The sequence below is a fragment of the Capra hircus genome, chromosome 21 (assembly GCF_001704415.2).
Source record: "Capra hircus breed San Clemente chromosome 21, ASM170441v1, whole genome shotgun sequence".
NCBI classification, from domain to species: domain Eukaryota; kingdom Metazoa; phylum Chordata; class Mammalia; order Artiodactyla; family Bovidae; genus Capra; species Capra hircus.
In genome coordinates, this window is record NC_030828.1 from 10,956,358 (window position 1) to 10,983,111 (window position 26,754).

Genomic DNA, 26,754 nt, shown 5'->3' on the forward strand with positions numbered 1-26,754 from the left:
AAAAAATAAAAAAGCATTTGCAAAAGAATCGGTACATATATAATTGAATCACTTTGCTATACATCTGAAATGAATACAACTTGTGAATCCACTGGGCTCCAATATAAATTTTTTAAAAAAAAAACTAGTGATGTAGGGAATTCTTGATAATCCTGTAATAAGTAGGAAGGGGGAGCAGGGAAGGGTGTGCTCTGAGGGAACATCCAGAGAAACAGGATCCTAGATTGAGGGGTGGAGGAAAGGAGGTTCTTGGGGACGGATATTGAATGAGATTTAAAGCTCCATAGGAGCTGCAAGGTCACGTGAGAGGTAAGACACATTTCACACAGCAGTATTTCTCAGCGAAAGGCATTTGAATTTGTTTGAAGGTCTGAACTCTTCATTCAGAGAAAAAGTCAGCCTTAGTGCATTCAGGACAAGGTATCTACGAGACACCTGCTCTGCGATTTGTCACAGGGGCACTCAGTCTCTGGGTGTCCCCGTAATTTTTTTCTGATTCCACTGTGGTTCTTTTTTTTCCTCAACTTCATTCCCACAGCTCCTGATTTTGCTCTGATTAGAAAGCCTCTCATTAAGGGCTAGGATACCCCAAAGGTACAACTCAAACCAGGCCAATTTCAATACAAAGAGGTAGAAGGAAGATTTTATAAGATATCTTTATATTCAAAGAAGAGGATAAAAAAGAAGTGGCAGATAACAGAGGCAAAGTGGAATCTCCTCTGAAGATGTTTCCTACATTGTTAGGAAAAGAAATAAAAGAAAGAGGCACCCAAATGCTTAAAGGAACGACACCAAGTAAACAACTGCAAGAGAATGGGAGAGAGCACAGACATCTTCGCAGGCAAAGATGTGCTCCTACCCTCCCCTATCCTAGCCACCTGGTGAGATTTTGCAAGACCTTGCCCCTCCTCTTATGAGATAATTTTTCCCTGCAGCCTCAGTTCTGCAAAGTCAACATGGCTTATGAAAATCAAGTTGTATTCTGTATATTTAATACATCATCTCTAAGGATAATCATCCTGGAATCTGAACTTGTTTCTGTTATCTAGCTCCGCTTGACAATGATTTATGAACCAGAAAACAAGATGGCTTCATTTTCATAAAGCAAACGGAACCTTCTGGGCCAGGAGGAGCTGAGAAACTTGTTTTGACTAGTAAACTGAAACAAACATGACATAAAAGTCAATACAACCGCACCACTGGGCTCTCATTTTACAGGATAACTTTCCCCCCAACCCAGCAGGATGACAGTTGAAATGGTGCATTATCCAACAGCAATTTTTATCTTACTAATTACCAGCCTGGTGTGATCATGAAGGGTGCTGAAAAATGGAAATGAGCACATGACAATCATCTCCTAGAGCCGTCAGTCTGACTCAGGAAGTGGGAGCTTAAAACAATGTTTTTAAATAAATGTTTTACAGTTTCTATTAAAAAAAAAAACCCTTTGATGCCTTTAACTTAAAGAGATGTCAACATTATTCACCTGATGTGGGCATAAATATTACTCATAATGAACATTTGCAAAATAATTTAATGATGGACATGCAATACACTAAACATGTGAAGACAGACCTTTTACTGTAAACATACATAACATATGCATAATTGCATATAGAGTAATTTTGCTCATTCATATGGGATGGAGGGCAATTTATCAGAATGGTAGAAAAGGCAAAACATCACAGTTCAAATATGAGCATAGCCATTTATTTTGGGAAAGTGTTTATGTTTCCTGTGCATTATTTTTCTCCTCTGTAAGAAGGGGATAATTAAGACCAGTATGTATCTTACAGAGCTGTTGAGAGAGGATAAAAGGAGATATTATGCTCTGTGTACCTTCATCGTGCTTGGCGAGTTATTCAGCAAGCATTATGGTTTGTCTGTTACCTTCTTCCATTTCCTGTTGGAAAATAAGATAAAGATAAAAACTATTCAAACAGTATCTACTGTTTTAACACGTGAGAGTATGATTTATCTAAGTCTCCTAAAATTATACAACAATGGTGACTTTCAAATTACATCATGAACACATCTGGGGGAAATGGGATGATAGTGGCTAAAGTGTCTGATTTAGTCTTTGAAAATTGTCTTAAAAGGAGACAGGAACATAAAACAATGGGCATTTTAATGGACTGTACTTGGCTAACTTCAACGTCTGAATAATTGATTTAAAATCATAACCCTTAGACATGCTGCTAACTATTAAACGTATATGCAAAGTATTACACAGAACATGTGAGATCTCCTATAACTTTCATGTATATTAGATAATCTCTGTCTAGATTTGATTTAAAGCTGATACGCTACAGAAACACATTTCTATTTGTGAGATAAAATGCACAAGTTAGAGGGGTACCCATTTTTGCTTACACCAAGCACTGCTGAATGGTTTTGTCAGTCTCTTTAAGTGAAAATGGAAAAAAGGAACAGAGGTGTCTTTGAAGTCACCTCCACCTCTTTTTCCTTCTTCTATTTATCTATTATCATTTCTTACGTTTTGAATTTTATATTTAAAAAATGCATAACTACTAAATGTACATTTAAAATAATGGGTATTTTTTTTAATCCTTGTACCTATCTTCCAAGACTATATTTCCATGTAAGATTTCTTCCATTGCCAGTGTAGCAGGAGTATTCCACACTGTCTACCTTCTTCCATCATATACCCATCCCTTAGCCCAGCTTCTCAAAATGCTGCTATCTTGAATTTTGTGTTAATTATTTTCTTTTCTTCTTTAAAGAGTTTTCACCTTCATATGAATCCCTACTCGGTGTGAAATTCAGATTTGCTTTTTAAATCTTTTATGAAAATGGAATGAAAAGTGTACATCTCTCTCTGTCTTCCTACTTTCTCTCAACATTAAGTTTTGATGTTCATTGATGGTCATACACATAGCTGTTCATTCCTTTTAATTCAGAGTATAGTTGTCCTTGTATGAGCATGTCACAATTTATTTTTTAATTCTACCACTGATGAAATTTGGGTTGTTTCCAGTTTTAGGCTAGTTTGGCTAGGCACAGGTATTTCTGCAGGTATACATCTAGAAATCAAATGATTATGTTGGAAGGTACACATATTTCTATATTACTTGATAATGTCAAAACATTGTCCAAAATAGTGACATCGATATTTTCTCCATGCAACAATGAATGAAACATCAATTTGCCGAGTCAAAATAAGGAATATATTCACTGAAAAATGATTCAGTCTAGGGATATTGAATCATGAGTGTATCATTTTGATTTTACAATCCGTTGTCTTAGTCTTATAACAGCATTTCAACTAACGTGTTCTTGGCTAATTAACTCAATAACAGTGTTTGCTGTGAAACACTAAAAACTGAGTCAAGAAGCTTGGCCAGGACTCTGCCCAGAATGATCCGAACAAATGAAATGTCATACAGTCTTTAGAACCTCAAAGATGGAGACAGAGATAAAGAAAAACACCAGAGCCCACCTTTCCCTCCTGCATGCTTCATCTGAACTTGGGGGAAAAGAAATGGGACAACACTTGTGCAGTGTGTATATCAAGGAAAAGAGAACTCAAACAATAAAATTTGAACCCAATGTTTTAGTGATTCAGAAAGACCATCCAGGTGATGCTGAAATTTCCTTTTAGCCCTAAGTATTATAATGTCAACGCAAGAGTACAAAGAAGCTACAGAACTGTTTAGAAGCATGAATTTGTTCTTCAGTTGTTAAGCTGTGTCTGAGTCTTTGCGACCCCATGGACTGCAGCACACCAGGTTTCCCTAACCGTCACTATCTCCTGGAGTTGGTGCAGACTCATGTCCATTGAGTTGATGAGACCATCCAACCATCTCACCCTTTGTCAGCCCCTTCTCCTTCTGCCTTCAATCTTTCCCAGCATCAGGATCTTCTCCAATGAGCTGGCTCTTTACATCAGGAGGCCAAAGTATTGAGCTTCAGCATTCATCCTTCCAATGAATATTCAGAGTTGATTTCCTTTCAGTTCAGTTCAGTTCAGTCACTCAGTCATGTCCAACTTTCTGCAACCCCATGAATCGCAGCACACCAGGCCTCCCTGTCCATCACCAACACCCAGAGTTCACTCAAACTCATATCCATCGAGTCGGTGATGCCATCCAGCCATCTCATGCTCCGTCCTCCCCTTCTCCTCCTGCCCCCAATCCCTCCCAGCATCAGAGTCTTTTCCAATGAGTCAACTCTTCGCATGAGGTGGCCAAAGTACTGGAGTTTCAGCTTTAGCATCATTCCTTCCAAAGAAATCCCAGGGTTGATCTCCTTCAGAATGGACTGGTTGGCTCTCCTTGCAGTCCAAGGGACTCTCAGGAGTCTTCAACACCACAGTTCAAAAGCATCAATTCTTCGGTGCTCAGCTTTCTTCACAGTCGAACTCTCACATCCATACATGACTACTGGAAAAAACGTAGCCTTGACTAGACGGATCTTTGTTGGCAAAGCAATGTCTCTGCTTTTTAATATACCATCTAGGTTGGTCATAACTTTTCCTCCAAGGAGTAAGCGTCTTATAATTTCATGGCTGCAATCACCATCTGCAGTGATTTTGGAGCCCAAAGAAATAACGTTTGACACTGTTTCCACTGTTTCCCCATCTATTTCCAATGAAGTGATGGGACCAGACGCCATGATCTTAGTTTTCTGAATGTTGAGATTTCCTTTAGGATTGACTAAAGTTTGCTCTTGCTCTACAAGGGACTCTCAAGAGGTTTCTCTAGCACCACAGTTCAAAGGCCCCAATTCTTTGGCACTCCTATACATCACTGGCCATAAATCCTTAGTCAATGATTTTGACTAATTGCTCTGCTGTTTTACACGTAAAGACTTTATCAAAAGATATTTTCTCTGATAGAATCAAATGTTGTAAGCTTAGTAAATGAGCAGACTTAAATGAGTCTAATTCTTAATGATTTCTAGCAATTAATAGACTAAATGATTTTATGACCAGTCATGTAACTGATGGGGAATTGCGACATATCAACAGATATTAAAATCATATTCATGTTAACCAGAATGTATGAACAGTAGCATTTTCACAGGGCAATTTCTCAGCACATCAACTTAATGGTTTTCCTTCAGATGAAGAGGCATAAAATACTTAAAAAAGGTTAGGTTAGGTCCTCATGTGGTGACCAGACCCCACTGAAAAATATATGATTAAATCATTTCCTTTCTAAGAAAAATCAGCAGTAGTTACTATATAATTAATCCATCATAGGCAATTATTAAACTGACTATAAAAATAGACAAAAATATTGTGTTGACCCTGCCCTGTCTTCTTGTTCAGGTGAGTAGAGAGACGACGGTCCAAAGTATGAATTGTCTCCTTCTCACCTAAATTAGGCAAATGCACTGGGAATATAGCATTTAGGGAGGCACTTCTAATCAAAATGAAGCAAAAGTATTAAACTATAATTTCATCTAGTCATTCCACTTTGTGAAGTACGGTATATCTTGGAATATCTGTATAACCATAGGACATAAAAGCCATAAGTGGAGATGGAGATAAAAGTGTAAATCTTCTTGGATTGTTTATTCTCAAAATACATTTTTGAATGGTTAACAATAAATATTTTAGACTCACTCATATAAATTGTTAACAAGAATTTTGGATTGCCCAGTAGTATCTATTTGCCAATGTGTAGTGCTGTTCTCTGAGAGCATCTGAGTATGGGCTAGCGTAAATGCAGAAGCAATTACATAAGTTAATAAAGGAAAGCATGACTAAATTAATCTCAGATCCAGTTGCTATAGCTCCTCCCTATCTGATACAAATTTTTTTTTTCTTGCAAGTAACCCATGTTGATGGCCATGGGCCAAAAACCTCAGTGTAAGGTGGAAGAAGTTACAGATTCATTTCACACTCTTCTAATCAATACATTTTGATTACTTACTATGTGCCAGGCTCAGAACTAGGTGCAATAATTTTGACTGAAAGGAAAATACTCACAGATTCCTTCATGTCTTCATTTTTTGTTACATTTACAAAAATTTTAATTGAAGTATATTTGATTCACAATGTTGATTAATTATTGATATGTAACAAAGTAAGTTATACATGCATATACATTCTTTTTTATATTCTTTTCCATTTTGGTTTATCATAGAATACTGAATATTGTTCTCTGTGCTGAACAGTACGATCTTGTTGTTTATTCATTTTATCAATAAAAGTTTACATCTGCTAAACCCAACCTTCCACTCCATTTCTTCCCCAACCCCCTTCCCTTGGCAAGCACAAGTCTCTTCTCTATTTTTCTGACTGTTTCTGCTTCATAGGTAGGTTCATTTGTACCTATTTCAGATGACACGTAAAAATGACATCATATAATATTTGTCTTCCTCTTCTTGATCTACTTCACAGAAAATCTCCAATTGCATCCATGTTGCTGCAAATGGCATGTTATTTTTTATTGCTGAATAGTATTCTATTGCATATGAAAGTGAAAGTTGCTCAGTTGTATCTGAGTCTTTGCAACTCCTTGCCTCTTCTGCACTGCAGGCAGATTCTCTACCACCTGAGCCACCAGGGAAATGGTAAAGAATCTCCCTGCAGTTCAGGAGATCAGGGTTCAATCCCTGGGTCAGGAAGACCCACTGGAGAAGGGAATGGTTACTCACTCCATATTCTTACCTGGAGAATTCCATGGACAGAGAAGCCTGGCGGGCTACAGTCCACGGGGTCGCAGATTCAGACACAACAGAGTGACTATTTAGATCAGGTATTCCGTTGTGTATACCCTTCATTTTTCATTTGAGGTAGTCATGGTAGGGAAGTAGGGCACATGTCCAGTAACTAGTTGAGTACACATCTGGGGCAATGTGGAATAAATTACATGATATGGTACTGCACACACAAGGTTGATGTTTTCTTCTTAGCACTGGCACAGAACTGAACTGTGTATTTGACTTTAACCTTAAGTCATGGAACAATCTGAGGTTCTACTGGAGATAATAAAATTCCCTTTTGGTGTGTTATTTGTGCCAGGCTTAGTTTTGGTATCAATTTAAGGCTATTGTTGACAATAATTAAAATTTTATGATCAAGGCCACATATGAGTAAATTTACAATGTTAAGAACAGACACGACCCCTATTAAGACATATGTCCTGTTTAAACATGAGATCTAAATCAAGTTTATAATTTTATTACATTCACCAAGCAATACATGTTTATTTTTGATATTTAAAACATATAAAACTCTTTCAAGTGTTGAGTCTCTAGGTTTACATTAGTATTATAGATAGGCATAGGTAAGTCAAATATCTCATCATGTAAAGGAAGAAAAAGCCTTACAGAATTTCTATACTTCAAAACAAATGTGGGTCCTTTCGAAGTGCACCATTAACTACAGAATATATTGTAACTTGGGGCTTCCCAGGTGGCTCAGTGGGTAAGGAATCCACCTGCAATGCAGGAGACGTGGGTTCAATCCTCGGATCAGGAAGATACCCTGGAGGAGGGCATGGCAACCCACACTATTCTTGTTTGCAGAATCCCATGGACAGAAAACCTGGCAGGCTACAGTCCATAGAATTGCAGTCAGACAGGACTGAAGCGACTGAACATGCACGCATACATATTATAGTTTGCTAAAAGAAAGACACGTATGCACAGAAATCACAAAAGCATCTAATTTAGGACTTACTTACCTGGATCATTTCTCCAGAGTTTCAGTTCTGACCCTCATCCCTCTTTCCTGCATGTGAACGCCAGAGATCTCTGAGCAAGGAGAACAGAATGGAAAATCTTCAGGCATATGGCATGGCGGAAGTAAGCAGGCAGCAAGATTACCCTAGAAAGCCATTCATTACATGTTTTCAATATCCCTTAAAAGCGTTGCCCACCCCTAACTACATATTTATACGTATTTACTTGATAATCAATAAAGGAAAATGGCTGCATTATTCTGATTAAAATATCAACTCTACGTGTTACTATAAAATCACATTTAAGAAGCCAGAAAAGGGGAGATAGCAGTTCAGGCTACCCTCCAGCCCATGATATATGATATTTTCAGGCTGCAAGGAGAATAGACACATTAAGAAAATAGTGCTAATGATATTAAAGTACTTTACAAGGCTTGTTACTAAGAGCTGACAAACCTGTCAAGTGTATAATGTAGGAGGCTATCGTAACGTTCTCAGAAAACCATACCTCTACCCCATTTCACTGCAATCTCCTAATAATGGAGCTGCTATAAATTCTAGCCAGCAATGGGACAGCCATGGCTTCTCACCCCAATGTGAGGACATGATAAATATAAAAGAAAATGGCTGTCAGTTTTGGCGCCCGAACCTTATTACAAAGTCTTAATCTTACTGGCCTCAGCACCTTTTATCACCGCCTTGTTATGAGCTGATGGCTTTTTTATTTGCTAGGAGATGGAGGATGTGTCATTTGATGTCATTTTATGTAGCCACTGCTCTGTCCTCTCATGAAAAAAAAACCACACTTTATATGTTTATTACAGTAACCGATTAAATGCAAGACTCTCGCTGTTGGCTCAGGTACTGTGGGTTTAGGATTTAACAGACTCTGGATTTAAATGCATCATTATGAGTATTTATGTGAATGGAACACAAATAGGAAATTAATTTTTCTCAGCACAGGAGAGAGCACATTGCAATATTCCTGCTTGTTTATTCTTGCTATTATTGTTATTGGGATTGGCCAGTTTGGGTTCCAAGGTTAGCCGGAAATCCCAGCTCTCGCTTTTCTCCTTTCTTTAAACATCTAGCCCAGAGGAAGAAGGCCTTGTAAACACAGCAAGTTCATACTCGGCTCGCGTTCAGTCAGCTTGATCCTTAAGATGAGATAAATTGCAGTGATCTAAATATTAGTCTAAAAATCTCACAGCTCACTTCCCATCTTCTTCATTTATGGCAAATGAGACTCTCAGCTTCACTGGAGACACTGACCCCGCCAGAACCTTTATCCACCGGAAGTGCTGCAAAGTGCCGGCATCAGGTGCTTAACGAAACCTGACATTGATGGGCTGGTCTCAGGCTGTGGCCGGAGACTCCATCAGTAGATCTTATCTTCAGTTTGTGTCCATAAAATGCGATGGCTCAAGTGTCTAAACACAAAGAGGCTTATCCTGTCTGTTGTGCCTGCCAGCTGAAAATCAACCATTCCTCTCCGCCCACCCCTCGTGGGGAAATTCGCAATTTCACTCAAGGATGGGTCTTGCATGGCTGTAGTCTGCAGACGCTGGAGCACATGCTCACCATACGTTTCTTTTCTCCCAGAGCGTTTGCATTCCAAAGTCAAAGGCCAAGGGTCCTCCGAGATTTATTTCTCTCTATCTTGTAGGAAATTGCCAAGTTGGTTGCTCTAGTTACTCAGTTCGTGTATGTCTCCTAGCTCTGAGGCACTGTCTATGGGAAGCTGGCAAAACTGGTTTAAAAATAAACATTCAGTTGTATGACTGAGACTTCCTTTAACTACATCCTACCAAATAACTGATCTCACTAAGTTTTTGCCTTATGAGTTATTCATTTTACAAAAGGACAGAATTAGTTAGTAAATTGAGCATTATAACAGTGCAAGTAACATTCTCTCCTTTAATAAATGATATCTTGAGAAATTGCCTAAGTTACACCAGAATACATTTTGTTCTGGGGTCTAGTTTTGGCCCATGAGAAGAGATGGAAAAGACCTTATGTTCTTTTCTTTGGAAATAAAAGAATTTGAGTACTTGCATTTCCTGAATGCACCTGACACAGGAGAGTTAAAATCTCTTTGAGTATTTTTAGAACCTTGACGTTTCACTTGGAATTTTCCGTCCAAGGAGTCTTTATGCTTAAAATGCAGCTTGGACATGAGTGGGCACCCAAACGGCCCCTTCTGTGATTATTCCTGAAATAAGCTGTTCGTGATTTGCCACTCTACGAGGAAAAAGCTGATGAAAAACGTAATACATCGGAAAAGGCAAATTGCATGTCTAGAAATTTAATTAAAAAGGAAATAACCCTCCCTGTATAAAGGTTGGCAGTCTCCTGCACAATCCTCTTCATGCTCCTCTTCTTCCTTCTCAATCCAAGTACAAAAAGTCCTTACCAATGATAGCCACCCATGCATATTAATGAGAAAAGGCAGTCTGCTGCAAGTAACTCAGAGGTTCTTGGCCCCTGAGAAGAGGTGAACAGGTTAACTGGTCTATAACTTACAGTATCTCCTCTCATTGACTTCCACTCTGCATGCTTCAACCTGTTCCTGAACTGGTGATGATTTCAAAACCCACACTAATAATCATAGCATTCCCACATATCTGAATCACATGTTCCAATTCATAAAACTTTTGCATGTTTATTTTTTATGTCATCCTCACCATCGCCCTCTAATACAAATGAGTAAACACCAATATCTCCTTTATCAGACAAGGGGATTGATGCTAAGTTTGCCAGATAAAACTCAGGACGACCAGTTCAATTTCAATTTCAAATAAACAATGAATGCTTTTTAGCATAAGTTATATCCTGATATTTCCTGGATTTTTTTTTATCCTAAAAATTATTTCTTATTTATCTTGAATTCGAAGTTTACCCAGGCACTCTGGATTTTTATCTGCTAAATACTTAAGTTTCAATTGAGGTCCAAAGAAGAATTAGACAGTTCATATAAGTAACAGATGTCAGGGTTATTCCAAGACATTATAAGAGTTGCAAACTCTAAGATTTTGTATATATTGTCTCATTTAATCCTGACAGTGTGAGGGTATTTTCCCCATTTCCCAGATAAGGAAACTGAGATCTCAGGGAATAAGTAACTTACTGAAAGTGGCAGAATAGGGGTGTAGTTCCAGACCCATGTCTTTTAAGCACTCCACTGTTTTCAATCCTCTGCCATGTTTGGGAGCTGGCATGGTGGTTCTTTCTTGCAGTGTCCTCTTTGGTTGCATGTTTCAGGCAACTGCTTTGTGGCCTGCATGCCAGATGTTGTTGAGTCCATAAAGGCACTAGGAGAAAGTCCTCCACAGGTGCCCAGTGTGCACTGGAGTGTCAGCTCCCACTAGCAGAAGTTTCTGCATGAGATTTTGCACTAAGGCATCCTCAGTGAACTCCTTCACCCTCTCCTGAGAAAGCCATCATCATCAAGTGAAGTCTGACTTGCACAAATGAGAAGTAAGGCACAGATAAGGGCTCCTTACCATATGCCGCTGGTTCACACTCCTGTGGAGGTCTTGTGGAGAAGAAAGATCTGTGGCAGTGGGCTCACTCTGCAGAGTCAGAAAGCCCGAAAGATCTTCAGTGTGGGCTTCCCTGATGGCTCAGTGGGTACAGAATCCACCCGCAATGAAGGAGACACGGGAGGCGCAGGTTCGATTCCTGGTATTGGGAAGATACCCTGGAGGAAGAAATGGTGACCCACTCCATTCTTCTTGCCTGAAAAATCTCATGGACAGAGGAGCCTGACTGGCCACTGGCCATGGGGTCACAAAGAGTCAGGCATGACTGAGCGAATGAGCGTAACACAGCAAAACAACTTCAGATGCAAAACACAAATGAAACAAAACAAAAAAGCCCCAAACCTCTAGATAGGATTGTTGGGTCAGAAATCAAATGACTGCTATACAGATTATTTCCAAAAGGGGGGAAAAAGTGAAAAGGGGAATGAGCTTAAAAAGGTTGAAAACATGTTGTAGGTTTTACATCTGTTCAACATCCGCACTCAACGGTAGACTTCAGAGCTTTTATTTTTTCCTTCGAAGACTTAGATCCTGCTCCCTGTAAACTGCCAACAATACACAGTGTGGGATCTCTGGATACCCAGAGAAGACACACGAATTGTACTCTTTCTGAGCGATCCTTGTACTTACTTATCTGTCCGTATGTCACTGCGCATTTGAAACATCAGCTCTGAGCCAAAGTTTCGGAGGCTCCAGCATACTTCCCACTGGTTTTATTAAACCATTAGTGCATGTTCTTTTTCTACTTTCCGTGTAGCTCCCTTTTTAAAATGTCACTGTCGTGATTAATTTTCTGTTCCCTTTCACGTTCAGATGACATTTGGAAAACAATTCTCTCTGGAGAACCAACTTCCCCGATTCCTGACCACTCCATGGCACTTGAAGTCAAGATGAAAATTAGACTCCCTTCAGAACCTCCACACTCGGAAAAGTGTAAGATGCTTTAATTACCATGTTGTGAGTACCTTGTAATCACATGACTAGCACTATGGTCATGTGTTAACGAAGTGAGAGAACATTGAAAACAATGCTAAATGGTAAGTTCGTGGCTTTTTACAAGAAGTATCCCTCTCTTTTCCCTATTGTGGGAGCTATAGAATTAAATGCAATTTCTTCTTTGAATGTACAATAGAATTGTATTGTAAATATGCATATCTGGTGAAATATTTTGGAATTTTCACTAGTTGCCCTTTCTCCTACCTCCACCCTTCTCAAGGTTATGACTTAACCCTGAGGCTGGAATCTGAATAGAGGAGAAAATTTCATGAGGGATGTTAAAGAAAAGTGTGATCCTATAAGGCAAGGGAAGGAAGATGGGAGAGATCAGAAGGAAAGGGGACTGGGCATTGATATCCTAATCTTCCTTCTCCTAAAAAAAAAAAAAAAAGAAAAAAAGGTCAAAGTGTTAGTCAATCAGTCGTGTCCATGTCTGACTCTTTGCGATCCCATGGACGGTAGCCTGCCAGGCGCTTTTACATTCAAGCCAGAAATGGAAGTTTATATGATAAATTGAGAGGGATATCAAAGGAAAAGGATGGAGGTCCTTTTCCCAGCTCAGTGTCTGGATCTGGGGAGGGGTTATGCAGAGCCTTCACACACAGCATCTCAGGACTGTCAGTCCACAGTGAGCTCGGAGGTAGCAGAGTCAGAGAGGAGGAGGGCAGGGTTTACATTTCCCACTCTACCTTCCCACACACCTGGAATGGAGCTAACCTGGAGAAGCACCCACATGCCCCCTGGAGATAAACTGAGGGACGGTCAGCCTGCGGTGCGGTGCTCTGGGATTCCAAGGCAATGCCACAGCTCTGCAGCACAAGCCCTCAGGTGCGCAGCCCAGACTCAGGGCCAGATGAACGATGTGCTGGCAACTCAGAGGAGCCAGTCACACCGTGGGAAGGATGGTGTGTGGCTGACTGGGGAGCACCAGTGGGCTTGATCAGACACAGGGTGCGCGCAACACACGGAGCCTTCCCGCTGAGACTCACCTCTGCAGGAAGCAGCCCAGAGCAGCAACTTGGTGAAAGGGGCCAGAGATGCCCTGAGGACGCAGGGGCCCCATCTCTCCTTGAACCATGAGAACAGAAGACATGTTTAGAAACCAACTCAGAGAAGAGATAGGAGGATGGGGTACCTCCAAATGACTGGAAATTATGTCAAAAGGAGATTACATTGTCTAAAAACTCTTCAAACTCTGCTGTCAAATTGAGATCATTTATGCTGTTAGATTGTTCTCCATTGTTGGACCCTTTCCCCTCCATCAAGCAGAGGAAGAAAGGACTCAAGAGAAAAATCAAACAAATTAGTTCAAAAAATAAAATAAGTAAATGAACCTCATGTGTGCTTTGTGCTTAGTCACTCAGTCGTGTCCGACTCTTTGTGACCCCATGGACTGCAGCGCACCAGGCTCCTCTGTCCATGGGGATTCTCCAAGCAAAAATACTGGAGTGGGTTGCCATGCCCTCCTCCAGGGGTCTTCCCAACCCAGGGATTGAATCCAGGTGTCCCGCATTGCTGGCGGATTCTTTGCCATCTGAGCCACCAGGAAAGCCCACATGAACTTGCATAGTATTTTGCAAGAAACTGGGTGATACTGTTACACATGCTTATGTGATATGCAGACATGCATTTCAAAGATCTCAATGCTTCGTGAACCAAGAGTTGACCTACTCAAGGCACACTTGGAGGAAACCAAAAGTCTAATTAGAAATATTAAGTACCTATGTGAACAAAACAATAAATAGAAACTTTACCAGATAACATAAAACACTATTTAATCAAATGAAAGGTGGAGCTGTATGTTACATACAAAAATTCAACATTATGAAGATATATTTTTCTAAGTGTATCTATGGTTTAAATATAATACAAATCAAAATTGCAGTACAATATTTAATGGCACATGTCATGTTGATACTAAAAGACTATGTACAAAAATAGTCAAGAAAGTTTAGCAAACAAGAGCATAAATGGAACCTTACTCTATTAGATTGCCAACCACACTGCAAACATAATAAAACTGTGGTACTGGAAAAGCAATAGCTATATCAATGGAATATATCAATATCAGTATAATATATATATATATATATCAATGGAAGAGAAAAATGTAAAAAAAGGCCCACGTGCATTTGATCATTTACTTATGATAAAGTTTACATTTTATAGTCACTTGCTTCCCTAGTGGCTCAGACAATAAATAATCTACCTGCAATGCAGATGACCCTGGTTAGATCCCTGGGTTGGGAAGATCCCCTCGAGAAAGGAATGGCAACCCACTCCAGTATTCTTGCCTGGAAAATTTCACGGGCAGAGGAGCCTGGAGAACCACAGTCCATGGGTCGCAAAGAGTCACACAAAACTGAGTGACTAGCACTTCTGCATGCATTTTACATTAATAGGAAAAAGAAAACTGTTTAATTTTTGAACTGAATAATTAATTAGAGCCTTAAGAAAAAAACAAAATTCAAAGTAAACCTCTACTTTACAGCAGAAAAATAAATCATTGTAGATGTACCAGAGAAGTACATACATTTGAAACCATAAAATATTAAAAAATATTAGAATAAAGTTCTGAGCTACTTTCATAGTACATGAAATGTACTTGTTTGGAAGAATTTAATATATTAAACGAATACATTATATAAAGAGAACATATGAACATATAAAGAGTTACCACACATCATTAAGATAATATACCTCTTTCATAAGATTCATTAACTTGAATTGAAATAACTTATTTTCTTTGTTTTTATATACAAAATATCTAAATAGATTCTATCTTCCAAAGATTAAAACAATCAGAATAATACCTATGTAAGACTCTCCTTTCTCTTTTCACAGACTCCTTATTAACACCTTCTCCCCTACCACCAAGAAATATCACCTTTCTACTGTTTGCTTTGCGTCCTTTCAAGTGCTCCTTTGGCACATTTATACATGGTCTTTTTTGCATGTTAGCATACGTGCATTACTTGTTGACTTCTTTTTTTTTCACTTGACATATCTTGGAGATCTTTCCAGGCTAGGCATTTTTAAGGTGTGTCTAGAATCCTATGGCACAGACACATCAAAACTTTGTTGCTGTTGTGGTTTAGTTGCTAAGTCATGTCTGACTCTTGTGTGAGCCTATAGACTGTAGCCCACCGGGTTCCTCTGTCCATGAGATTTCCCAGGCAAGAATACTGGAGTGGGCTTCCATTTCCTCCTTCAGGGGATCATTCCAATCCAAGGACTGAACACGCAGCTCCTGCATTGGCAGGAAGATTCTTCACCACCAAACCACTAAGGAAGCCCACCTCAAAACTTGAATAATCACTTACCAACTGCATGAACACTGAGCCTATTTGTAGTGTTTTACTATTACTAACAAATCTACTTTGAAAATACTCATGAACAATGCTTCTGTGACCATGCTAGTAGTTTTTTACAGCATATTTCTAGAAGTAAGGTTGCTGGGTCCATTTCCATTTGAGAGTACAAAACTTCCTGTCAATTCCTTTCAACAGTAAAGGAGTATGTATCCTTGCCAAACTCTACTTATTAATATCTTGGTAATTATTGTTAAAATGAGAAACAAAAATTTATGTTTCTTTATTTGCTTTTGTCTGGTGACTTGTTTCATAAACATATTGTTTTATAAATTATGTTATTTTACTGTTTCAGACATTTATTGTCTTTTCCTGATAATTCATTCATCATGATTTGCTCATTCTCCTACAGAATTTCTTCCTGATTTGTAAGAACTCTTCATATACTAGAATGTTAACATTTTGTCTCAAAGCATTACAAATATTTTCCCACAATGCATTTTCAAAGACAAGTAGGAGTTTATGTTAGGAGTTATGACCAACCTAGACTGCATATTAAAAAGCAGAGACATTACTTTGCCAACAAAAGTCTGTCTAGTCAAGGCTATGGTTTTTCCAGTAGTCATGTATGGATGTGAAAGGTGGACCGTAAACAAAGCTGAGCATCGAAGAATTGATGCTTTTGAACTGTGGTGCTGGAGAAGACTCTTGAGAGTCCCGTGGACTGCAAGGAGATCCAACCAGTTCATCCTAAAGGAAATCAGTCCTGAATATTAATTGAAAGGACTGATGTTGAAGCTGAAGCTCCAATACTTTGGCACCTGATGTGAAAAATACTGACTCACTGGAAAAGATCCTGATTGAAGGTGGGAGGAGAAGGGGACAATAGAAGATGAGATGGTTGGATGGCATCACCGACTCAATGGACATGAGTTTGAGTAAACTCCGAAAGTTGGTGATGGAGAGGGAAGCCTGGTGTGCTGCAATCCATAGGGGTACAAAGAGTTGGACATGACTGAGTGACTGAACTGAACTGACTGAGGAGTTTATTAGGGGATAAATAGAACATATTTAGGCATGAAGAAATATTGATTATTTATTTGAATAGAAGGGTTATATAATACACTTAATTTGTATCAATTCAGGTTAAACATTTTACATATAGAGACAGTCTTACCAAAATATAAATACAAGAGAGTTCCTTTAGCCATCTCGTACTAACAAAGTTTTATAAGGTAGAAGAGCATGGCATATGGTTGCTTACACTACATTGTCCACACTATGAAAGGTCTTAACAATCAGACCTACTCAAAAATAATAGCTATCATCTGTCTGTCATGTTCTGTATAATTTCTTTCAATAAAGCTGTATATGTGTGTTTTGGGAGAGGGAGGTTTTGTTGAACTGAAAGTGGGAAGGAAAGATGGGAAGGTGGTTAAAGCAAGGTGTTAGTGGGCATGCTGCTGACATCTGAAGGGTGTCTGGCATTGCCCATATGTTTCCACACATGTCTTAGCCCTCAAAGATGACATTTTTGAGACATGTAAGGCCAGTTTGTTCTCTTATATGATATTAAATGACTTGTTCAAACTCAAGAACTGGTAAAGAGAACACTTCTTTCCTTCCCCCTCCCTCTTTTCTACCTCATATGCCTATAAAGGTAACTGCTTATCCAATAGGACATTTAAAAAAATTAGTTGATCAGAGTACTGAATTGATAACCATAGAGATCATATAAGCATAAAAAGGTGACACAGATCTTTTTGTTAACCTGTTCGAAAGATGCTTTATTTTTTCAATTCAGTTACTCAGTCATGTCCAACTCTTTGCAACCCCATGGATTGCAGCATGCCAAGCTTCCCTGTCCATCATCAACTCCCAGAGCTTGCTCAAACTCATGTCCATTGAGTCGGTGATGCCATCCAACCATCTCATCCTCTGTCATCCCCTTCTGTTCCTGCCTTCTATCTTTCCTAGCATCAGGGTCATTTCCAATGAGACAGTTCTTCCCATCAGGTGGCCAAAGTATTGGAGATCCAAATTCAGCATCAGTTCTTCCAATAAGTATTCAGCACTGATTTCCTTTAGGATTGACTGGTTTGATCTTCTTGCAGTCCAAAGGACTCTCAAGAGTCTTCTCCAACACCACAGTTCAAAAGCATCAATTCTTTCTCTTTTTTTTAACCTTTTATTATTATTTGTTAATCACCCACTATGAGTTAGGCAAGAAGTGAAGAGAGGTGTGAGAAGTAAAGAAAGTGTCTGCCTTACCTTCAAGAAGTTGGCCTATAGGGGCAGGGGCTCTGTCCTTGGCTCAGTCCTGAGTTTATTTCCAGCTCAGAACAGGGCATCTACCATTTAGCAGGAGGGCTGTAAATATGTGTTTGGTCAGTGGGACTCAGATTTAGGATTTAATGGTCCAGTAACAAAAAGAAAGACAAAAATAAGTAATAAGGATACACAATTGATTGTCAATATTCTAATTTAGCAAGTAAGGTTATTTAAGAACTATATTAATCAGATAGCAATAGTAAGTATATAGGGACCCAATACTGGAGCACCTAAATAACTAAAGCAAATATTAACAGAACCAAAAGGAGTCACATTCTTGTATTTCTGTCTCTACAATAATAGTAGGAGAATTCAATACAATATTACTATGTAATACTAGGGGATTACGACACCCTACTTTCAACTTTGGCTAGATCATCCAGACAGAAAATTAAGAAGCAAACAGAGTGCTGGAATAATACCATAGACCTCATAGACACATGCAACTCATTACATCCTAACAGACACATACAACACATTACATCCAATAGCACCAGAATACACATTCTTCTCAAACTCACACAGAACATCATCCAGTTTAGGTCATATTTTGGAACACAAAACAAGCACTAACAAATTTTAAATGATTGAAATAAAATTAAGGCTCTATCCTGACCAAAATAGTAAGAAACTAGAAATCGAAACCAGAAGGAAAACTGAAAAATTCATAAATGCATGTAAATTAATCTACACAATTCTTAACAGCCGATGGGTCAATGAAGAAATTAAAAAAAAAAAATCAGAAAGTCTCTTGACACACATAAAAATGAAAACACATGAAAACTTATGTGGTAGAACAGAACTGTATTTAGGGGAAAGTTTACAGAAATAAATACTTACATTAAGAAAAAGAAAATTTCCATATAAACACCTTTAAAATTTTCATACAAACTACCTTTACACCTCAAGAAATTAAATAGAGAAATAACTAAGCCCAACATTAGCAACAGGAAAGGTATAAAAAGATAAGAGCACAAATAAAGAAATGAAAACAAGAAAGACAATAGAAAAAAATCAAGGAAACTAGTTTCTTTGAAAGGTAAAGAAAATTGACTAATCTTTAGCTAGACTAACCAAGAAAAAACAGGGAATGCTCAAATAAAATTATAAGTAAAATAAGAGAGAATACAACTGACCACAGAACCAAAAATTGGATAACCTAGAAGAAATTGATAAAGTCCTATAATACACAATCTTCTAAGATTGAATCAAGAAGGAACAGAAAATCTGAGCAGATCAATAAAGACCAAGGAGGTGGAGGCAGTAATTAAAATCCTACCAAGAACAGATAGTCCAGAACCAGACAGTTTCCCTGGTGAATTCTATTCTAAAGAAGAGTTAACATCAATCCTCCTCAAATCCTAATAAAAAAAAAAAACTGAAGAGACTAGAACACTTTTGAATTCATTTTATAAGGCCAGCATTACCCTGACAGCAAAGACAGGTAAGCACAATTTAAGAAAGAAAGAAAGGAAAAAAAAAAAAACTACAGGCCAAAAATCCCTAATGAATATAAATGAAAAATATTTTGAAAAAAATTCAAGCAAATCAAATTCAATAGCACTTTAAAAGGATCATACGCCATGGTTAAATGAGAATGATCCCTGGGATGCCAGTTTGGTTCAATATTTGCAAATCAATAAAGGTGATATACCACATTAATAGAATGAAGAATAAAAATCACATGATCTTCTCAATAGATGTACAAAGAAACATTTGACAAAACTCAACACTCTTCTATGATAAAGCTTTTAAAAATTGTGAATGGGAAAGTTATACATGAATATATAAAGGCTATATATCGCAAACCCATAACAAACAAAATCAATGGTGGAAAGCTGAAAACTTCTCCTCTAAAATTAAGAATAAGATATGGGTGCCTGCTCTCACCATTCCTATTCAACATAGTACTAGAAATTCAAGTCAGAGAACTTAGGCCAGAAAAAAAAGTAAAGTCATCCAAATCAGAAAGGAAGAAATAAAATGGTTTCTATTTGTGGATGTTATGATATTATAGATGTAGCAACCACAAAGATTTCACCAAACGCTTTTAGAACTAATAAATGATTTCAGTAGTTGAAGGATACAAAATCAGCATTCAAAAATCAGTTGCACTGCTACACACTAACAATAAAATATCTGAAAAAGAAACAAAGTAACACAATTTACAATCATATCAAAAGTGATAAAATACTCAGGAATAAATTTAACTAAGGAGGTGAAAGACCTGTACATGGAAAACTGCGACACTGATGAAAGAAGTTAAAGAAAAAGCAAAGGAAAAGATTTTTCTCACTCATGTATTGGAAGAATATTGTTAAACGGGCTGCACTACTCAAAGCCATCTATAGACTGAATAAAGTCTCTATCAAAACGCCAATGACATTTTTCACAGAAATAGAAAAAACAATCCTAAGATTCATATGGAACCACAGAAGACCCTGAATACTCAAAAAACTTTTGAGAAAAAAAGAGCAAAGTTGGAGGCATCCCTCCCTCTAATTTCAAATATGCCAGAAAACAACAGAAATCAAAAGAAGGGTAGTGGCATAAAACACACATACGGCGTATAATAGATAGCACAGAAATAAACTTACAAATACAGGGTCAATTAATATTTGTATAGGGAGCCAAAAACACTCAAAGGGGAAAAGACAGTCTTTTCAAGAAGTGATGCTGGGAAAAAACTAGATATTTACCTGCCAAAGAGTGAAACTGGATCCCTGCCTTGTATCACTGTAAAAAAAAATTTGAAATGGATTAAAGACTATAATGTACTACCTGAAACTATAAAACCCTAAATGAAAATATGGAGATGCTCTTTGACACTGATGCTGGCAATGAGTTTTTAAATATAATGCACAAAGCACACGCAACAGAGGCGAAACCATACAGGTGGAGCTACATCAGACTGACAAGTTTCTGTACAGCGAAATAAACAATCAACAGAGTGAACAAGCAACCTACTGAAAGGGAAAAAAAAGAAAATCTGCATATCATATATCAGATAAGAGGTTAATATCCTAAGCATGTAAGGAACTCATACAACTCAATAGCAAAAAAAAATTTTTAATGGAGAAGAGGACTTGGATAGACATTTTTCTAAAGAATGCAGGCAAACAGACAGGAGGTACATGAAAATACAGTGAAAATTACTAATCATCATGGAAATGTGAATGAAAGCCACAATAAGCCTCCTCACACCTGTTAGAATGGTTGTGTTCATGAGGATGTGCAGGAAAGGGGAACTTGGTGCACCGTTGATGGGAAACTAAGCTGGTCCATCCACTTGGGAAACAAATGGAGTTTTCTCACACAATTAGAAACAGAACTATCCTGTGATCCCGTCATCCCAATTCTGAGTTTATATCTTAAGGAAATTAAATTGCTATCTCAGAGAGATAGCTGTGGATTTATGTTCATCACAGCATATTTCACAATAGCCAAGACACAAAGTTCTAGGGCCTCCCTGTAGGTTGGTTGGTAAAGAATCTGCCTGCAGTGCAGGAGACCCGGGTTTGTTTCCTGAGTAGGGAAGGTCCCCTGGAGAAGAAATGGCGACCCACTCCAGTATTTTTGCCTGGAGAATCTCATGGAAGGAGGACACAACTTAGCGACTAAACCATCACCACCACCAAGACATAAATTAATCTAAGTGTTCATCAACAGATAAACGGATAAAGAAAATGGAATATTATTTGGGCATAAAAAAGAAATCCTGTCAATAAAAGGAACTGAATGGACCTTGAGAGCTTTCTGATAAATAAAATAAGTGAGACAGAGAAGCACAAGTTCTGTATGCTCTTTCTTATATTTGGGATCTAAAATGAGAAGTCAAATTCATGGAAACAGTGGAGTACTGGTTGCCAGAGGCTGCAAGTGGTGGGTGGTAGGGAGATGTTGATCAAAGTGAAACATCCAATTGTAAGATAAGTAAATACTGGGGATCAAATGTATACAGCATGGCAACGATAGTTATCAATATTGTATTACTGGCTGGGAAGTTACTAAGAGAGTAAATCTTATGTGTTCTTATAACACACACACAAAATTTTAGTTATGTGAGCAAATGGATGTGCTGGGTTTCCCTGGTGGCTGAGCAGTAAAGAATCCAGCTGCAATGCAGGAAACTTGGGTTTGATCCCTGTAGAAGGAAATGGAAACCCACTCCAGTATTTTCGCCTGGGAAATCCTGTGACAGAAGAGGCCGGTGGGCTGTGATTAAACAGCAGCAACAATAATGGATGTGTTAACTAACCCTATTATGGTAATCATTTTGTAAGATATATATCAAATCACCACACTGTATACCTTAAACTTACACAAAGTTACATGGCCATTTTTTCTCAATAACAATGGAAAGAAAGATAAAGTACAACTTCAAAAAAATTTTAAAAAAAACTTGTTCATACAAGCAGGCTAAAAAAAGAAAAAGAAAATCACATGATTATATCAATAGAAGCAGAAAAAACATTGGATAAAATCTAATCCATTTGTGATTTTTTAAAAATCTAAACAAGGAATGGAGAAGAATTTTCTCAACTTGATAAAGGATATTTGCCAAAAAAAAAAAAATCCTGCAAATATTCCATGTTCATTTTATTGCACTGTGCAGATATTGCATCTTTTACAGACTGAAGAGTTGTGACACCTCGTGTCAAAGAAATGTATCGGCACCATTTTTCCAACTGCATTTGTTCACTCTGTGTCTCCAGGTCATATATTGGTAATTCATGAAACATCTTATACTTTTTAATTAGTATCATATTTATTACAGTTATCTGTGGTCAGTCATCTTTGATGTTGCGATTGTAATTGATATGGGCTGCCACAAATCATGCCTTTATATATAAGACTGGAAACGTATTATATAAGTGTTGTCTGTGTTCTGACTGCTCCACCAACTGGCTGTTCCTCCATCTTTTCCTTTGTCTTTGGGCCTCCCTCTAACCTGAGACACAGCAATATTAAAATCAGGCCAATTAATAACCTTATGAAGTGAAGTCGCTCAGTCGTGTCTGACTCTTTGCGACCCCATGGACTGTAGCCTACCAGGCTCCTCTGTCTATGGGATTTTCCAGGCAATAGTCCTGGAGTGGATTGCCATTTCCTTCTCCAGGGGATCTTCCCAACCCAGGGATCGAACCCAGGTCTCCCGCATTGTAGACAGATGCTTTACCGTCTGAGCCACCAGGGAAGTAGGTATTTAACTGTTCAAGTGAAAGAACAGTCACGTCTTTCATTTCATATCAAATATCTGACTCTTTGAAACCCCATGGATTGTAGACTTCAGGCTGCTCTGTCCATGGAATTCTCCAGACAAGAATACTTGAGTAAGTAGCCATTCCCTTCTCCAGGGGATCTTCTCAACCCAGGGATTGAACCCAGGTCTCCCACACTGCAGGCACATTCTTTTCTGTCTGAGCCACCAAGAAAGTCCAGAAATGACTGAACTAAGTTAGGAAGGCATATAGAAAGCTGAGATAGGCAGAAAGGAAATTGAGAGTACCTACTCCAGTGAATACATGAATGATAAGAAAGCAAACAGCCTTATTGCTGACAAGGATAAAGTTTTAGCTGTCTGGAGAGAATATCAAACCAGCTACAACAGTCGTTTCAGCCAAAGCACAATCCATAGCAAGCCCCCAACTCTCTTCAATTCTATGAACACTAAGAGAGATGAAGAAGCTGCAGAACAAAGTCTGAAGCTAGCAGAGGCTGATTCATTAGGTTTAAGGAAGAAGCTACTTTCATAAAGTAAAAAAAAAACAAAAACAAAAACAAAAACAAAAAACAAGGTTAAGTAGCAATTGCTGATATAGAAGTTGCTAAAAATTATCCAGAAAATCTAGCTATGAAAATGAATGAAGATGGCTATACTAAGTAATGGATTTTCAGTGCAGTCAAAAAACCCTTCAACAGGAAGAAAATGTCATCTAGGACTTCCATAGCTAGAGAGGATAAGTCAATGCTGAATTCAAAGCTTCAAATTATTGCGGTAATCATTTTGCAAGATACATACATATCAAATCATCACACTGTTTATCTTCAACTTACACAGTTACATGTCAATTTTTTCTCAATGACATTGGAAAGAAAGTGTAGGGGCAAATTTCAAAAAAACTTTTTAATAAAACTATTAATCATACAAGCAGACTAAAAAGAAAAAAAAAATCACATGATCACATCAATAGAAGCAGAAGGTTCTAGATCTGCAGGTTTTTTTGCTGACTCTCCTATTAGGAACTGCTGCAGCTGGTGACTAAGTTGACGCCAATGCTCATTTACCATTCTAAAAATTCTAGGGCCCTTAAGTATCGTGTTAAATCTGTCTGCCTGCGCTCTATAAATGGAAAAACAAAGCCTGGATGACAGCACATCTGTTTACAACATGGTTTCAGTTCAGTTCAGTTCAGTCGCTCAGTCGTATCTGACTCTTTGCGACCCCATGAATCAAAGCACACCAGGTCTCCCTGTCCATCGCCAACTCCCGGAGTTCACTCAAACTCATGTCCATCGAGTCGGTAATGCCATCCAGCCATCTCAACTTCTGACATCCCCTTCTCAACCTGCCCCCAACCCCTCCCAGCATCAGAGTCTTGTCCAATGAGTCAACTCTTTGCATCAGGTGGCCAAAGCATTGGAGTTTCAGCTTAAGCATCAGTCCTTTCAATGAACACCCAGGATGGATGTCCTTTAGGATGGACTGGTTGGGTCTCCTTGCAGTCCAAGGGACTCTCAAGAGTCTTCTCCAGCACCACAGTTCAAAAGGATCAATTCTTCAGTGCTCAGCTTTCTTCACAGTCCAACTCTCACATCCATACATGACTACTGGAAAAACCATAGCCTTGACTAGACAGACCTTTGTCGATAAAGTAATGTCTCTGCTTTTTATGCTATCTAGGTTGGTCATAACTTTCCTTCCAAGGAGTAAGCGTCTTTTAATTTCATGGCTGCAGTCACCATCTGCAGTGATTTTGGAGCCCAGAGAAATAAAGTCTGACACTGTTGCCACTGTTTCCCCATCTATCTGCCATGAAGTGATGGAACCAGATGCCATGATCTTCGTTTTCTGAATGTTGAGCTTTAAGCCAACTTTTTCACTCTCCACTTTCACTTTCATCAAGAGACTTTTTAGTTCCTCTTCACTTTCTGCCATAAGGGTGGTATCACCTGCATATCTGAGGTTAACTGAGATTTCTCCCAGCTATCTTGATTCAAGCTTGTGCTTCTTCCAGTCCAGCGTTTCTCATGATGTACTCTGCATATAAGTTAAATAAGCAGGATGACAGTATACAGCCTTGATGTACTCCTTTTCTTATTTTGAACCAGTCTGTTGTTCCATGTCCCCTTCTAACTGTTGCTTCCTGACCTGCATATAGGTTTCTTGAGAGGCAGGTCAGTTGGTCTGGTATTCCCATCTCTTGAAGAATTTTCCCCAGTTTCTTGTGATCCACACAGTCAAAGGCTTTGGCATAGTCAATAAAGCAGAAGTAGATGTTTTTCTGGAACTCTCTTGCTTTTTCCATGATCCAGCAGACGTTGGCAATTTGATCTCTGGTTCCTCTGTCTTTTTTAAAACCAGCTTGAATATCTGGAAATTCACAGTTTGTGTACTGCTGAAGCCTGGCTTGGAGAATTTTGAGCATTACTTTACTAGCATGTGAGATGAGTGCAATTGTGTGGTAGTTTGAACATTCTTTGGCATTGCCTTTCTTTGGGATTGGAATGAAAACTGACCTTACCAGTCCTTGGCCACTGCTGAGTTTTCCAAATTTGCTGGCATATTGAGTGCAGCACTTTCACAGCATCATCTTTCAGGATTTGAAATAGCTCAACTGGAATTCCATCACCTCCACTTGCTTTGTTTGTAGTGATGCTTTCTAAGGCCCACTTGACTTCACATTCCAGGATGCCTGGCTCTAGGTGAGTGACCACACCATCATGATTATCTGGGTCGTGAAGATCTTTTTTGTACAGTTCTTCTGTGTATTCTTGCCACCTCTTCTTAATATCTTCTGCTTCTGTTATGGTTTACTGAATATATTAAGCCCATTATTGAGATCTACTGCTTAGGAGAAAAAAAAAGATTCCTCTCAAAGTATTTCCGCTCATGGACAATGCACTTGCTTGCCCAAGAGCTCTGATGGAGATGTACAAAGAGACTCATACTGTTTCCATGCCTGCTATCACAACATCCATTCTGCAGTCTATGGAACCAAGCAATCACTTTGACTTTAAAGTCTTATTATGTAAGAAATATATGTGAGGCTCTAGCTGCCTTAGAACCTCTGATTGATCTGAGAAAATTCGGTTTAAAACAGTCCGGATAGGATTCACCATTCTAGTTGCCATTGAAAACATCTGTCATTCATGGGAAGAGGTAAAAATATGAACATACACAGGCATATGGGATAAGCTGATGCCCATTTTCATGGATAACTTTGATGCGTTCAAGACTTCAGTGCAGATGTGGTAGAGGTGAAGTCTGAAGATGTGACTCTATCACAATTTCATGATAAAATCTGAAGAGATAAATTGCTTCTTATGGATGAACAAGGGAAATGATCTCTTGCAATAAACCTACTCCTGGTGAAGGTGCTACGACTTTACTGAAATGACAATGAGGAATTTAGAGTATTACATAAGCTTAGTTGATAAGCGGTAGCAGAGTTTGATGAAACTCAATCTTGATGGAAATTCTACTGTAGGTGAAACAGCCCTGCTTGTTACAGAGAAATCTTTCATGAAAGGAAGAGTTGATAAATGAAGCAAAATTTATGGTGTCTCATTTCAAAAACTGCAACAACCACCTCGGCTATGATGTCCTTCAGTAGGTGAATGGATATATAAACTGTGATACATCCAGAGTGGAACATTATCCAGCACTAAAAAGAAATGACCTATTAAATTGTGAAA

General features: G+C 38.5%; 2 long non-coding RNA genes across 3 annotated transcripts in view; both read right to left on the reverse strand.

Annotated features, from left to right (window-relative positions):
- LOC106503347 overlaps nucleotides 1-26,754 on the reverse strand; it is a 61,470-nt gene that overhangs the window by 24,768 nt on the left and 9,948 nt on the right. Inside the window, exon 3 of one of the 2 annotated variants that reach the window (XR_001919922.1) lies at nucleotides 17,614-20,571. The exons of the other annotated variant lie outside the window; for it this stretch is intronic. This is a non-coding gene — a long non-coding RNA (uncharacterized LOC106503347). Of the gene's footprint in view, nucleotides 1-17,613; nucleotides 20,572-26,754 lie in introns of those variants that run through there. 2 annotated transcript variants of the gene reach the window in all.
- Nucleotides 1,331-11,152, reverse strand: LOC106503346. Its single transcript, XR_001919923.1, has 3 exons — nucleotides 10,783-11,152; nucleotides 7,659-7,728; nucleotides 1,331-1,903 (listed from the first exon to the last, which is right to left on the reverse strand). It is a non-coding gene; the product is annotated as an uncharacterized LOC106503346 (long non-coding RNA).